Source organism: Haemorhous mexicanus, chromosome 18 (assembly GCF_027477595.1).
Source record: "Haemorhous mexicanus isolate bHaeMex1 chromosome 18, bHaeMex1.pri, whole genome shotgun sequence".
NCBI lineage: Eukaryota > Metazoa > Chordata > Aves > Passeriformes > Fringillidae > Haemorhous > Haemorhous mexicanus.
Genome location: NC_082358.1, coordinates 13,292,992 through 13,308,539, shown reverse-complemented (window position 1 = coordinate 13,308,539; position 15,548 = coordinate 13,292,992). Strand labels below are relative to the sequence as shown.

At 47.7% G+C, this 15,548-nt stretch overlaps 1 long non-coding RNA gene across 1 annotated transcript; it reads left to right on the top strand.

The window, feature by feature from the left end:
* Positions 1–3,603: 3,603 nt before the first annotated feature.
* LOC132335693 (uncharacterized) lies at positions 3,604–12,480 on the top strand. The gene is made up of 3 exons (XR_009488719.1): positions 3,604–4,465; positions 6,633–6,777; positions 12,014–12,480. It is a non-coding gene; the product is annotated as an uncharacterized LOC132335693 (long non-coding RNA).
* Positions 12,481–15,548: the final 3,068 nt, after the last annotated feature.

Sequence of the window (15,548 nt, the reverse complement as noted above, 5' to 3'; positions counted from 1 at the left end):
AGTCTGGATCTTTAGGTGCCTCCATCTCCTTGTGTGCTGTGTTTTGGACTCTGCTGTGTGAAGGGGTTTTAGATCAATCACTTTTCAGGGATTTTGTGCTGCCCTTCTGAGATGGCAAGCCCAGCCTTACCTCTTGGCCTGGTGTTATATCACCACAATTCCGTGATAATCATTGCTGGCATTCAGAATGCCAAATGTGCCCAGGGTGCTGCAGTAATAAAACAGGAGGAAAGCATCCCATGAAATTTCCAATCTGAGCCATGGAATCAATAGGAATTTTTTCCTTAATTTCAGTGGGAGCTGGATCTTGCCCAAATTGCACAAAGCAGCCTCCCACGCTCCAGAACAAATCCAGAGGCATATGGTTACTGTCAGGGGAACAGGTGGATGTTCATATGGTCTGTAGAGGAGCTGGAGACAGCTTGTTGCTTTTTGATAAGAAGGTTATTCCAGGCAACTGGAATAGTGTAAAAGCAGGGAGAAGTGCAGCACAGGCAGCAGAGGCAGCAGCAGCAGGCAGGGATAAGACTGGGATATGAGGGAAAGTCTGGCACCAAGTAATGCAGAGCTTTGGAAATGAGAAGGGAAACTCCACCAAATATGTGCAAGATTTGGAGGGGAAGCTGAGCATGTTTGAGAGCTTCGTGGTGCTATTTTGCCAGGGATGGAGGTGTTTGTGGGGCATGGAGAGACCAGGATGGTGCACAGGTGAGGGCAAGTTGTCATGCAGTAGATCAGAGATCTGCTAGATCTCAAAGAGATCTATCCAAAGACTATTGCAAAATATTCTGTGTGGCCAGAATATTTGCACTCCAGTGCAAAACTTCATAAGGGAGCCATTGTATTTTTGCCATTTGCAAAAGGAAGGCAATAAAATACAATTACAGAAATTAAGGATCCTGTGAGTAGGAGAGAATTTTGTAACTGGAACTCCTTGCTTATACATGCTCAGCATTTAAGCTTCTGTGATGCTAAAACAGAAATGTTAATAATTTGGGAATGCTAAATCAGCACCATAGCAGTTACTCCTCTAAAGGTTTGGGAAGATATCAGGAGACATAACGCAGCCTTGTTGCTATTGTTTTATTAACTCAGAAGATGCTTGAAGAGTCCTCTGAAGTATTTATCTGTATTTATTTATCTGATAAAATTGCCAACCCCAGGGAATGATTTCTGTGTGAGCAAGGCTGTGTTCCTCCCAGAGAAGGCGCTAACCAGCTGTTAAAAAACCCAGAGAGAAAACCCAGCAAAGAATCCTTTCACAGCGATGCTGAGATGGCTCGGAGGTCACTGTGAGGATTCTCTTCCGTGCTCCAAGAAAAGTTTGAGATGCTTGTCTTTGAAACTGAATTTTCATTTCATTCTGACACGCAAACCTTTGAGCAAAGTGTAAAAGGGGATCATCCACGGCACTTCTCACTGGGAGGGAATCCTTGCCGGCGGCTGCAAGCTGCGGGCAGTGCCCAGAGCCCGGGTGGCACTGCCAGCACACAGGGTCCGTGTCCCCGGGCACTGCCCGGCACGGCGGGGCCACCTCGGCTCCGGGAGCCAGCCGCCCTCCCGAAATAACAACAATTCACTGTACAGGGCTCGGGGGGCCCTGCCTGGCACCCGGGCTGGGCTCTCGGTGTTTGCGTGTCCCGTAATCTCGGGTTTGCAGCGGGGACCGGGATCCGCGTTCCTGCCCCATTCCAGCCCCATTCCAGCCCCATTCCCAGCCCCATTCCCAGCCCCATTCCCAGTCCCATTCCCAGTCCCATTCCCAGTCCCATTCCCAGCCCTATTCCCTACCCCATTCCCAGCCCCATTCCCGGCCCCATTCCCGGCCCCATTCCAGCCCCAATTCCCAGCCCCATTCCAGCCCCATTCCCAGCCCTATTCCCTACCCCATTCCTGCCCCATTCCAGCCCCAATTCCCAGCCCCATTCCAGCCCCATTCCCAGCCCTATTCCCAGCCCCATTCCCAGCCCCATTCCCAGCCCCATTCCCAGCCCCATTCCCAGTCCCATTCCAGCCCCATTCCCAGCCCTATTCCCAGCCCTATTCCCAGCCCCATTCCCGGCCCCATTCCAGCCCCAATTCCCAGCCCCATTCCCAGCCCCATTCCCGCCCCATTCCAGCCCCATTCCCAGCCCCATTCCCAGCCCCATTCCCAGCCCCATTCCTGCCCCATTCTCTGCTCCGTTCCCAGTCCCATTCCAGCCCCGTTCCCATTCCCAGCCCCATTCCCAGCCCCATTCCCAGCCCTATTCCCAGCCCTATTCCCAGCCCTATTCTCTGCTCGTTCCCAGCCCCATTCCAGCCCCGTTCCCATTCCCAGCCCCATTCCCAGCCCCATTCCCAGTCCTATTCCCAGCCCTATTCTCTGCTCCGTTCCCAGCCCCATTCCCAGCCCCGTTCCAGCCCTATTCTCTGCTCGTTCCCAGCCCCATTCCAGCCCCGTGCCCATTCCCAGCCCATTCCCGGCTCCCGGCGCGGCGCCAGCGCCGCCTCCCGGCATCCCGCGGCACTCGCTGCCCGCTCGCGGCAAACCTCGGGAAAAACGCAGGTGGTTTGGGAGTTTTCTACATCCATGGAGCACAGATCGCCCTGAGGAGGGCACAGGTGGGTGAGGACAATCCTTCCCGGCGCTGCTCCACTTCTGCTCCTCGCTCCCTCAGCAGCAAAGGAACCATCAGCAAGCGAGATCGGCACCTGGGGCATCTGCAGACACACACGGGAAAATATTTACCCGGGAATGGCATTTCAGTGAGGGGAAAGGGCTGTGGGCTCCCACTGGAAGGTGGGTGAGGACAAAGCCGCGGCTCAGGAGGGGCTCAGGGAACTTGCTGCTGGGAGGAGGGAAGAGGGCTGACAGCAATGAAAAATCATATATAGAGATTTTATGGAGATATATACATCTGTAGATAGATAGATGGATAGATGGAGCAGCCTAAAGGAGAGGACCTATGGATCAGACTGGTGATGTCAGACTCTGTGTTAGATGGCAAGGTAAAAGAAATCCAGCACTCACATAAAATGTGATTAAATATGTATTTTTAAGGTAAAGCAGGACCATTTATGGTGAGGCTAGGTAAGTTTTTGGTTCTGTAATTGTTTCTGGCTGTCCTCCATCAATGCAGGAGCATTTCCATGGGATGCAGCTGGCAGGTGCAGCTCCTGTCCAGTTTGGGAGCACAGTCATTGTTTCCACTCCATCTTGTGTGTGGTATAGAAATGTCACAGAAGTTAGCTCGGGCTGGCAAAGCAGAGTAGTTGGAAAATGTTCTTATAAGGCAGGTAACAAACCCACTTGGCTAAAAGCTGCCAGTGTGGCAGTGCTGGTGCAGGTTCCCTCCCTGGCAGTCGGGCACTGCTTTGCCTTGTGCCCCTAACCAGAAAGCAGCAGCCCCACACCAGGCCTGGTGCAGAGGGTGAGCAAAGGCCCTGGTCAGTGTCTGCACCTGATGTTCTCTTGGAGTTTTGCCTTCCAGGAGCAGGGCTGACCCTGCACAGCTGGTTCACACTCAGAGGGCTGAGATCTGAACCCTCAACTCCTCGAGTGGCCCCAGTCCACACCACACAGAGCATGGTTTGGGTGGCTTTCTGTTGTAGGGTGACTTTCAGAGCCCTGCTGCAGCAAACAGACCCAGCCTGGAGCCACTGCAGAGCTCAGCGAGCACCTGCTCCAGGACTGCAGAGCTCGGTTCGCTCGGAGAGCAGCGTGTGCGGGCTGAGGGAGGCGATGGAGGAGCCCGGAGCCGGGGGATGGAGGCAGTGCCGCCGGAGGGCTCGGCGTGGCAGGCACCGAGAGGTGCCCTGAGCTGCTGTTTCTGTGCCCTGCGCTCTCCATTTCCCACCCTTCCCCTTAACACCTTTTTCCTGTCCCTTGCTGGTTGTCCCCAGGAGCTCCTGCCTTTCCAGCGGCTCCCGCAGAGCAGGAGCAAGGAGCCGAGAGCCCCCCCTCGGTGCCCGCTGTCCGTGTCTCGGCTCTGAGCACGGGATTCTCCATCCCGGGGATGCTGCGGCGCTGCCGTTCCGCTGCTCTGCCGCCAGAGAGCGGACGGGGATTTCCATCCTTGCCGGGACCATCCCGCTGTCCCGGGACAGCCCAGGACATCCCTACAGCGCCCGGAATCCTCCCCGGGACAACACGATACCATCGGTACGTCCTGGTACCGTCGGGACCCCTCCGGTGCTGCCGGGGTCCCTCCAGTACCGATCTCTCCAGAGCACATTTAATGCCCTCTTCCTCTTCCTCTTCTTTTTTAGCTATTGCTTTTACCCAATACAAAATTCTCAACCATTCCAGGGCACTTTACTCCTGTCCGTGGGTGACAAATTCTTCTGGGCAAGACTTCAATTATTAATTAATGTTTTTAAGAGAAAAGCTGTTTAAATTGGATAAAATTATGGATCTTCAGCTCCTGCAGCCTCACTCTGTGAGCAGTGTGGAATGATTCCATTCCAGTCACATCTCCAGGAGGTAAGAACAGTTTGGCTCAATGCAGTTTGTTAAGATAATCAGTAAAAACATATTTCCCTAATGGGTGAGATGATTTTACCTCAGCAGAGCAACTTCTGCTATTACCCAGTGAGATGGTCCATGTGAGTGGCAGAAATTGGAGCTTCTTCCTCCCTTCACCCACAATGATTCCTCGGTCAAGAGTGGAATTTAATGCCCCCAAGCTTTCTCTGTCTCTAATTTAGGTCTAGCTCTGGCAAACAGAATAAGCAATTTTGGTTTGGAAAAGTTCAGCAGAGGTAAAGACTGGGGAAGAAATTTAGATCACAACAACAAGGGGTTTGAACACCTCTTCCTGCTTGATTTCTGAAAGAAAAGGTGATGTAAGGAGGAACAGGAGTGGGAGCTATTGAGGTTCTCCCTCAGCTCTCTGGGACACTGCTCACCAGCCACTCTGTTGGGAATAACAAATAACAGCATCCCTTGATTCTCCTCCAAGAGTTTTGGACTGACTGCAGCAGGATTACACGTTGTCCCTGGGTTACAAACATCCCCACAGACAAACAGGATTATGTGGTCCTCTCAGTTTAAACCAGGGGGAAGGACTGGCCCATAAGATGAAAGAGAATTTTATTCCTGGAAGTCAGGATTTCCTGAGGCCAGGGCTTAGCAGAGCTCCTGCAGTGGCTCTGCTGGGAGCTGTCCCCAGCCTGTCCCCCTGGCACAGGGCTGTGCTGGGCCACCAGGGCATTGGCCAGCCTCCTCTCAGCCAGAATGAACCTCCTTTGCACCAGATCCCAGCTGGGCCCACCTGGGCAGGGGTGAGGATGAGGGAAGTGAGGCTGTCTTTGGGCACCTGTGTGGAGGTGAGGCTGATCCCTTCAGAGAAACTGAAGCCACACCTAAAAATTAATCATTTTCCTCTTCTGAGGTCGAGTGTGCTGCATTGCCCATCTCCATGCAAAGTGAGGACACATTGTGTGATGGATAAACCACAAAAGCAACTCTGAACATCTTTTCCTGTTTCCTCTCTGTCCTGTAACATTGACCAAGTGTTTTAATCAGTGCACATTCCCAGGGGATATAAATGAGCACAGCTCAGCTGCCTCCTGGGTAAAGCATTTATTTCCTGGGAATCTGGTACTGTGTCTTAGGTCCTTGTATTTAGCATGGGGATACAATTACTTTTTTTTGTGGAAGGATATTGAAATGTGCTGGGTTTTGTTATTAATTTAATATCATCCAATTATATGATATTATAAAATTTGCAGATTCTGCCTTCAAGGTTTAAATCTCAGATTTGTGTATTACTTTGATACTTTTAGATAACAATTGTAACAAAACACTCATTTACTCTCTAAGAAGCACTTTTTTAATAACTGCAGAGAGCTCTGTGACGTGTGTTAATATTTTAAATTCTGTGTTAAAGAGCTGATCATGACTAAAGTAGGGAATATATTTTTCACTTGGATTCTTTTCACTGCAAGGTAGCAATTAGACTACCATGCATACCAAAAATAGCACAGGCAAAAACAGTTGGGCTACTTAAAAAAATGCCATGAGAGATTAGCAAAGCATACCTAGACACAAACCATGTGCAGACAAGAAAGAACCAGGACAAACCAAAACAGTTTCAGCAGGTAAGCAGCCACACAGCAGCTTGTGTCAGATATCAAAGAGGCACAGACTGTAAAACAGCATCTGCAGCTGGCAGTGGGTAAAAACTCTCCCAATAAAAGCTGGATCATCCCTCTTTGGTTTCACAAGCTGTCCTGGGCAGTGATTGCAAAATTGAGTTGTAAGCATCAAAAGGAGCATCCTGGAGCTCATCCTGGGTGTCCCTGGGGTCCAGGAGAGTGCTGAGTGCTGGGCAGGGAGGGATTCCTGCTCCCCTGGGCTTCCCATCCAGAGCTCATGCACACACTGTGAGCTAAAGCCAGGCAGCACCAGGGCAGTTCTGCTTTCTTCTCAGCATCCTCAATGTGGGTGACATTCCTAATTCCCCTAATGATACTAATTCCCAAAATAATGCCAAAAATTGAGCCTCTTGCTAAGTGATTAACACATGAAGTGAAAAAACAAACCCAGAAACCCCATTTTTGTTTATGTACACACACTGTAGTAATATAATGGGAGAGAAAAATGCTATTTATTGCTTGTGTATTTATCTAGTTTTCAACTGTTTCAGCTTGTTTTCAGGATCCTTCACATTCTCATTCCTGATGTGGGTGAGCAGCAATGTCTGGAGACAATTCCATGCAGGCAGGAAGAATATGCAGTGTATCTTTTGTGGAGATTCCCCTTGTTTGGTGGTTTCCCAAACTGAAATGGAGGTCAGTGACTTCCCATGGTCTCTGTTTAGGGAGGGTTTTTGTCACTATGTGAGGAAATTCAGTGGTGGTTACAGAATTCTTTTTTAAGGCTAAATTTATTCCTCTGCCTCCCAATACCTGTGGGAATCCATTGGAGCCTGACAGCAGCATTTCTGTGTTTAGGAAAGGCACAGCAGGGAAAACATCAGGTGGCTTTCAAAGCACTTGGAATAACTCTGCTGACCCTGGTGGAAAGCCCAGGGCCAAAAGGTGGAGGGACCTGATGCACCTCAGGCTACTCTGACAAAGAATTGGATCACAGCCTGTGTAAATAAAGGTCAGCACAGCTGGAAATTCTGCAAAAGTTGAGCAGCTTGGGCAGGTATTGCTCCAGAGACAGGAGCAGGTCCCCAGTGCCTGGGGAGCCTGGGACAGCCAGGACCACTCAGCTTCCCAAGGATACCCAAAGCCAGCCCCTCCCTGGAGGCAAGAAGAGCTCTTTAAATGCAATTAGGACTTGGGTTACAGGCTGGCTTTGCTGTGTAATTATCAGCATTACCTCAGCACCATCAGCCCGGGTTTCACTGCTGATCCCCAGGATAATCCTGGCCCCTGTGACAGCCAGGGCTGCTGCTCCTGCCCTGCCCAGCCATCCCCTCCCACCCCACTGGTGTTTGCTGGGTGCTGGATTTTCTGTTGGGGGAGCACATGGTGTGAGAATGGGCAAAAGAGGAGCCTCTCACTTCAGCCCCACGCTAGGGTAGGAGAATACTAGCAAAAATTAGCCAAAACTATTTGTCTTTGCTGCCAATCCCTCTCAGTGATTTCTTTCTTTTTCCTTCTTTTTCTCCCTCCAAGTTTCACACAAAGCTCTGTCTTTAGGATTAGCTGTCTACAGGCAGCTCTTTGTATTCAGCTGAATTTAAGATTATGGCTGAGCCATAAAAGGGGAGAAAGGTGACACTGGAGAGTTTTCTGCAGCTGTAAATCCTGAAATATTCAGGCCCATGACATTTTTGTAGCTGGCAAATGCTGAGTGAGGCATATCTGGTCAAGACTGGGGCCCAAAACTGGTTGGGTTTCACGGAAGAACCTGCTGTGAGTCCCAGGTTTGGGGGGCATCAGATGCATTCAGAGGTCTTTCAGGTCAGGTGATGAAATGCTGGTTTTACTTGCTGCTGTCTGCAGTTTCTCACTGGTCTCCAAACAGTCCTGAGCTGGTGATGGCTCTGGAGTGCTGGGATGTGCTTTGGCTGAGCTGTAAGGACATGTGTGTGGTGAGTTAGACCTGTCTGGAAAGGTTAAATGGGCTGGGGCTGTGCAAACCAGCCTGATTCAAGTTCCAGTTCATCACTGGATTGGCATTAAATCAAATATTATTTACAGACACATGTATAATGCCTGGGTTTTGATTAACAGATCTTGAGGTGAAGGGGATCTTGGGGATAATGACCCTACCACAGGCCTCCCCCCTGGAATCTTTGCAGGAAATCATATTTATGCAAGTGAGTCTCATATAGGCTATGAATTTTAACTCCAAAGTTCATGTCTTTAGTGTTCAGAGACAGGAAGGCAGCTTGAGATGTGGTTTCTCCCCATATCTAATGAGTGTTATTATGAGGAAATCTTCTACTGGATCAGATGCTTCCAATGAGTCTTTAAAAGGCTTTGGATGTATTTAACAGGGTACCAGAGCTCACCACAAACGGGAAGAGGAAAAGATTTATGAAGTCTGAGGCTTTGTCACCATGGTGACATCTATTTGAGTTTGGAAGCTGCATGAGTTTGAGCTCACAGATTTTTTCTTTTCCTGTCATTAAAGGCACGCCTCTTATCCTCTCTCAGTTCCCTCCTCCTTCTCTTCTTACCCCACAATGACTGCATTTAAAAACTAAATTTCCTTTCAGGGTAAAAAAAAAATACACAGGGTAAGTTGCCTCCATCCATTACTGCCTCCAGCAAGCTGCAGCTGCTGAGGTCCATGTCCAAGTGGACTTCATGTATAAAATGAGAGAAGAAACAAAATCTCTTTCCTCTGCCATGCAGTTGAACAGCTATGATCAGATCTGTCCAAGTGTGAGAGTCCTTTAATGGTCACAGGGCTGACCAGATCCACCCTGCAGCCACTCCCCAGGAACAGGTGGAGCTCACAGCAGAGGTGGATTGAGCCCAGGAAAGAACATCAGTGGCCTTTGGGTTTGCTCTGCAGAGCACACAGAGAGGCTCTTCAAAGGTTTGTGGTACAACATAACCCTGACTTCAACTCTGCTTTTAATGGCAGCTTGGAAGATGACAAGGACCACACTCTTTGGGGATCTGTGGTGGGGTGAGAAGCCTCAAAACCACAGGGCCCAAATCTGAGCAGAGCTGAAGCCTGTGCAGCCCACACAGCTGCTGTCAGGGGGATGCCAGAGCAAGCCCTGCTCCTGGCTGACAATGCAGGGCAGAGAGGCTGAGCACAGCTGAAAGGAGAAGAGTTTCTTTGATGGGTATCCAGGAGGGGTGACTGCTTCCTTCCAGGCTGAGCCTGCTGTGCTGGGAGAGGCTGATCAGCTCCCACAGCAGCCAGCACGGATGGGTGGTGTGGCAGGAGCCCTGATCCAAAGGCAATGGCACTTAGGGGACCAGGATTGATGAATTTGGGTGTTTGTTTGGCTTGTCAGAGGGAGAAGCCAAGCTGTGGTTGATGTGTAGAGGAGGACTGGGCTCATTCATTTGCTAATGGTTTTCTGGCCGCTGGGAGTCTTGGTCCTGAGCAGCAGGAATTCTGTCCTGGCACTTGGTTGTAGCAGGAGTTCTCTCCCCTGTGCTGAGCAGCATCACACACCATCCCTCCCCACCTCCATCTGTGCTCACAGCCCAGTTCACTCCCAGAAACAAGTATTTTATTAAATTTGGCTGTGAGAATGTCACCAGTTATGAAGGGGAAAGCAAGAGTGAAGGTTAGGGGGGAAAGGTGAAGGTTAAATTCAGACATTCATGAGTTTATGGGGCAGTTTGTCCTCAAATCAAAGCCAGGCATTCATGTCGAGCTACGTAAACAGGAATAAACACTCATGTGAAAGTCACTTAAGGAGCAAAAACCCCTAAGAATGTTTGCTGCAAAATATGTGCTTTCTTGTGTCTCCCTAACCCTCCTCTTGGCCCCACAGAAGGAGATTGCTCAGGGTGTTTCCAGCATGGGCAGTGTGATGCCTCCAAAGATAAAGACAAAACCATCCCTGCCACAGACACAGCTCGTGCTCTGAGCCACTGCTGGCAGCACTGCCTCAAAAAACAGCACAGGATTCCAGACCCTGGGGTTAGGACACATCCCAGGCCTTCCTGAGGTGCCCAGTGATGTTTTTCCTCAATACCACACTCTGTAAAGGTTCAGCTCAAAGTAAAGTTTTGGGAAGAAATGAGAAAACTGGTGAGAAGAGTTTTTTAAAAAGGCAAATTAACCTCAGATCCTCAGCTTCCTTTTATTTACCGAAGAGAAGAAGTTTCTCTGTGTGATACATTTCTCAAATTATAGGTTTCCCATTTCCTGGCATCCCAATAAAGTCTAGATGAATGATGAGAGAGTCTGCTGGGAGAATGAGTAAACATCTCCTACTGTCTGGAATGCAAGACGACTACTGTCTTATCCTTTGTTACAGGTTGTTAAGATAAAATTACCCTATATATCAACAGCACTGTCAATGAAATTAGAAAGGGCATTCTACCTCCACACTGCCCCCGAGGGTTTGAGGAGGGAGGAGGGAAGGCAGTTGTTTCTTTGTTTATTTTGGTTTTTCTTCTGCAGTGAAAGAAAGGAAGAAAAGGGGTTTGTTTTGGGTCGGGGGGAGAAGCTTTGTTTTGCTTCTTTTTAATGCAAATGAAAAAGAGGAGAAAAGCCAAGGAGAATGTGCGAGGTATTTCACTGTGTGCAAGCAGGAGAGGGAAAAATTGTGGTTTGATGAGAAATGCCCCAGGAGAGCTGAACTGCAGTGGCAGCAAAGCTCGGGTGCAAGGAGACCCTGGAGGTGCAACTGGTGGCTCCAAGCAGGGCAGAGTCCCCGAGCCAAGGACACCCCAGGGCTTTTGTCCCCATCCAGTGTGTGCTCTGAGCAAGGGCTGCTGCAAAATTTGTCAGCTGCAGTTTGGGGAGAACCCTCTTGTGCATGCCTATAACCCACTGACCTGTCTGGGGTGTCTTTTATCAAACCTAGTTGCTGTTGCACTTTTCCTGGTCTTTAGACAGAAGATCTACTTCTGGATTTTCTGGAAATGTGAGTCTCATGAGTGTGCACTTCATGGCCAAAATACTAAAAACACTGCATATGATCTTCCTGTGCTCAGAGAAATCCAGTTCTCCTTGCAATTAGGCTGTAGACCAAAGTCATTACCTGGTTTACATTTGTTACATTAATTGTCTTCAGCTGTCACTGCCCTTGAGCCATGAGAGTGGGGTCCAAAACTTAAATCCCATTGCCTTTTTTCCACAAAAAAAAAGATTCTCTGTTCCAGACACCTCTCCCAGATGATCCCGAAGCTGCAGGAGCTGCTGGGCTGTGGTGGAGCTCAAGGCTCCTTGTGGAGGAACAGGGCTCCAGTGCAAGTCAAAGCCTCATCACTTCCATGTCCTCTCTTGCATCCATATCAACTTCTGCCACAATCTCATTCCTTTGCCTTTTCATTCTGTTCTTCCTGAGAGCTTTGGATCACTTCTTTTTCTTTAATTTTTAAACAAAGTCATTCATTCATTTTTGAAACTCAAACATTTCGCACTTCAAATATTTTCATTTTGAAATAAAAAAAACCCAAAAATTAACTGAAAACAATACTGGAGGAAAGCTGGGCATAAAATGCTGAACTTGGGTGAGAAATGCTCTTGGATTCAAGAGCATTCCCGAGTTCCCCCATCCCATCTTGTGGCATGTCAGAAACTTTACAGGTCACTCTCCTGCACTTACGTGTGTGTGTGCACACATACACAGGAGAATTTTCTCTGACAAGCTGTAGGGCTTTGCTACAGATTTTCCATCCCTTACCAAGTCAAGGAGAAAATATCTTAATGCTCTATTCACAAAACACTTCTGGCCTGTTTCCATTTGAACGTTATGCTTGTTGCATAGGCAATTCAGAGGGGAGTTCATAAAACCTTGTTTTGCCTGAATTTGTGAATGTCTGCCCGCTGCACGGTCTTAAAATGAAATTACATTGGAAAAGGGGCTGGTTTGGGATGCATACGTTTTGCACATATCCTTTAAATAACTCAGATGTGTTTTCTAAGGAGGATGTTTTTCCTATGCACTGAAGGCCGTGTTTGTACCACCTACGAATTTCTTCAGCTTCAAAACAGCCCTGAGTAAACAGCTGAGGGCTTTGCCAACTCAGTGTTTCCAGCACTTGGATCTTCCTGTTGAAGAGATCCCTCAGCAAAGGACAACCTCTTGCTTTAATTCTTGCTGCTTAGTTCCAGCAGAAAATCCTTCTCCTGCCTCTGTTCCCAGCCTGAATCTGTGACGATGGGGACAAAGGCTCTTCTCTGCCCAGCCCTGCCAGGAGCAGCCAGCCCAAAATGGATGTTTGTATTAATCCAACACACAAAATGTGCAACCTGAACTGTGTGCAGAAACGAGTGGAAAAAGTGCAACCTGACCACAAAAGTATTATTTTATAAATAAGGTCCTTTAGTAGTAGTTAATTGGATGCACATTTTGCTGGATTCGTGGAACATTAAAAACTATCATATCCGAATTGACTGACTGAGTTCATGTTACATCTCCAAATTGCCAGTGACCATTCTGCCTCACAACATCAGACCCTGGGTTCAGCAATCTCGCTCCAGGGCCTTTTTTAAGTACATGGTGCTTTTTTTCTTTTTTTTTCTCCTAATAGAGATTGATTTAGTGTATGTTTAATGGCCCCATAAATCACTCAACATGCCCAGCTCGCGTACAAATTCTGCCAAAAAAAAAAGTTTTCATGGAAGCAGATGCCTTGTTGGTGGAACCAATTTGCCTTGCTCTCTGCATGTGCACGAACCCACCATTTCAAGAACCTCCTTATAAAAATGTTCTGCTCTCCCAAGCCTGCACATTGGTCATTTTCTCTGGGGCTGCTTTCTTACCATGCCAAGTTAAACCCGGGCGATTCCCCCGCTGTGCCCGTTCTGTTCGAGTGCCTTTTAGATCAGCAATAAATAAATTCATTGTGTGTTTCAACAAGGAGAAAGAGCTGGAGCTGGAGCTGCATTGTGCCTGCCCCTGTGAAGATCTATTGTGTGCAAAGCAGTGCGCTATCGGATGGCGTGGGTCATTTTTCATTACCCCACTGAGGATGCAGCTCAAAGCAGAGGATTATAGAAACTCATTTCCTTTGGTTAGGGGGGAAAAAAAAAGAGTTAACATTCAATAAACTCGAGGGCTATGACGCAATGTGGCCCTCAGAACCTTCCGAGCAGAGCTGTTAATAGCTTCCTTTCCCAGGACGCGGGTTTGCCCCGCTCACTTATCGACTTTGATGCATTAGTAAAAGAAAATATCAACCCCTCATAACTCTCAGAAATGATACAATACATCACTTAAAAGTAAGCTAGGATCAACACATTGTTAACTGTTTGATCTCTCCAGTCAAAATTAATGATAGGTGTTTTGCACACAAAAAAATGAATGTTAAAAGCCTATTTAGGCTAACTAAAGACATCCCTACAACATCAGGGTTGAATTGGAGGTGATTTCCTGCAATGCAGCTGTTATAAGTTTATCAGTCTGCGGGTGGCAGTAACCAGTAATCATAACCAGATTGCAGAGGGGTGGGATGGAACTTATCTTTAAATAGAAGATCTATCTGACTAACTAACTACAGAAAGCTGGTTGGGAACTGAGTCCACGGTATTATTCACTAGAACACCCAAGGGTCTGGGAGAAGCCAGTTTTCTGTATATTTTAAAGAAATGAAATGATTCTGAAGGTTTAACTGCTAGGCAGGGAGAAACCAAGGTTCATAATGATTAACAGCAGACCTCCTGCGCTCTCGTACTTGCAGCATTTACACAATGATGATAGCTAATAAGAAATGGCATTAAGAAATGACTTCAACTTTCTCCACTGAGATGTTGCCATAGGCTGTTGATGAACTTTTAGCTCATTCTCTTGTGACATGTAAAGGAAAGATCTGAAATGCAGCATATACTTCAAGCAGAAAAGCGATTGAAAAAATTCCAAGAAACCTCTGTGAAGAGCCAAAGAGAAGTGTTGCACTGTGAGACAATGCCTCTGGACAATTACAGCCTGTTAGTTTTAATGCAGCTCCAATTGCTTCCGTCTGCAGCTAATCTGACCACTGGAAACAGGCACTTTTGCAATGCCCTTTAATTTTTCTGATTTGTGTGTGGGCAGTATCTGTTGGTATTTATATGACTCTTTTCCGGATTGAATTAAGGAAAACAAGATGAGCTTTCAAAGGAGCCTCAGCTTTCTTTGAGAAACGTGAGCTGCAGAGCACGGGATCCACGTGGATGGTCTGCCCCAAGTGCCTGGTGTGCAAACACAGGAAGGAGGCACAGAGAAGTCCCATGGATGCCCAGATGTCCCCAGCAGCACCCCACAGCCTCTTTAGCCACCCTTGCTCCTGATTCTGCCAGGTACTCCAGGTATTCCAGCTCCATCCCACAGCCAGCAGGGATCCCCACAATTCCCAACTTTCTGGGCCATGCAGATCCACTGTTTTCTGTGGATGAATTAAACAGCTCATGAGTGAGCCAAAATCATCTTGCACCCCTACAGCCAGACAAATACACATTTTGTTTTTAAACTGACCCTAGTTTGCAAGAGCCTTTCCCAGATCCAGCTCAGTCCCCTTGTAGGGATTGTCTCGTGCCTGCACTTAAACCTGGCTTATGGAAACCACAGCTCCAGAGAAGCTCAAATTTGCTCTTTTTTATGAGGAACAGGCTGAAAAATGGCAAACATAAAGTTCTAATAAAAAGGAATGTATTTTAGAAAAATCCTTCACACAGCCTTCCTTCAAACTGTGCTGCAAGTTTAAACCTAAAATAATTCTTCCCCATGTCTGACATCTGTACGTTATTTATACAACACCTTTTTTCATAGAGGTTTTTTAATTATTCTTCCAGAGGTGTTTTTCAGGGGAGAAAAAGGAAATTATTGATGAAACTGTAAATTTGAAATACATTTCAATTAAGACCCTTAGTCATTTCCACTTTTTGTTTTTCAAGCCTTACTCAACAAAACCTCTTAATTATTTCTCCATGGCGATGGGATCAGCTCACTCTGCTCCTCTCCCTGCGGGGCCCATAAAACCCTCAGCTGGCAGATCTGTGTGTGCAGCAGGCTGAGAGATGTGACACATCACAAATATCTGGAGAGGATAAATTTTCCATTGAACAAAGTATCAGAGAGGCCCCTGCATTGCCTGCATGAGGACAGGTGGATGGGGGCCAAACACTTCCCATTTTCTTGACTTGGTGTGAGAATTCCCAGCTCCTGCTTTGCAGGTGACCCATTCCAGGCAGTCTGGTTCCCCTAATTCCTGTCTGCTCCACTGTGGTCACTCCAGACTCCTCACCACAACCTCAGCCCCCTGCTTGCAGGGCTTTCTGTCCTTTACAGCCCATTCCATCATAGCCATTCCTTCCAAAATTCTGCAAAATTAAAATTTTACAGAAGGGGAAATTGTGGCACTGGTGGGTGAGGCCTCCTGCACAGAGTTATGCAGTGGATGATGTGAAACAAATCAACACCCCAGGTCCAGCTCCTTCCAGTCATACTGAGTTATGTCTTGTTAAAGGACAGAAATGAGAG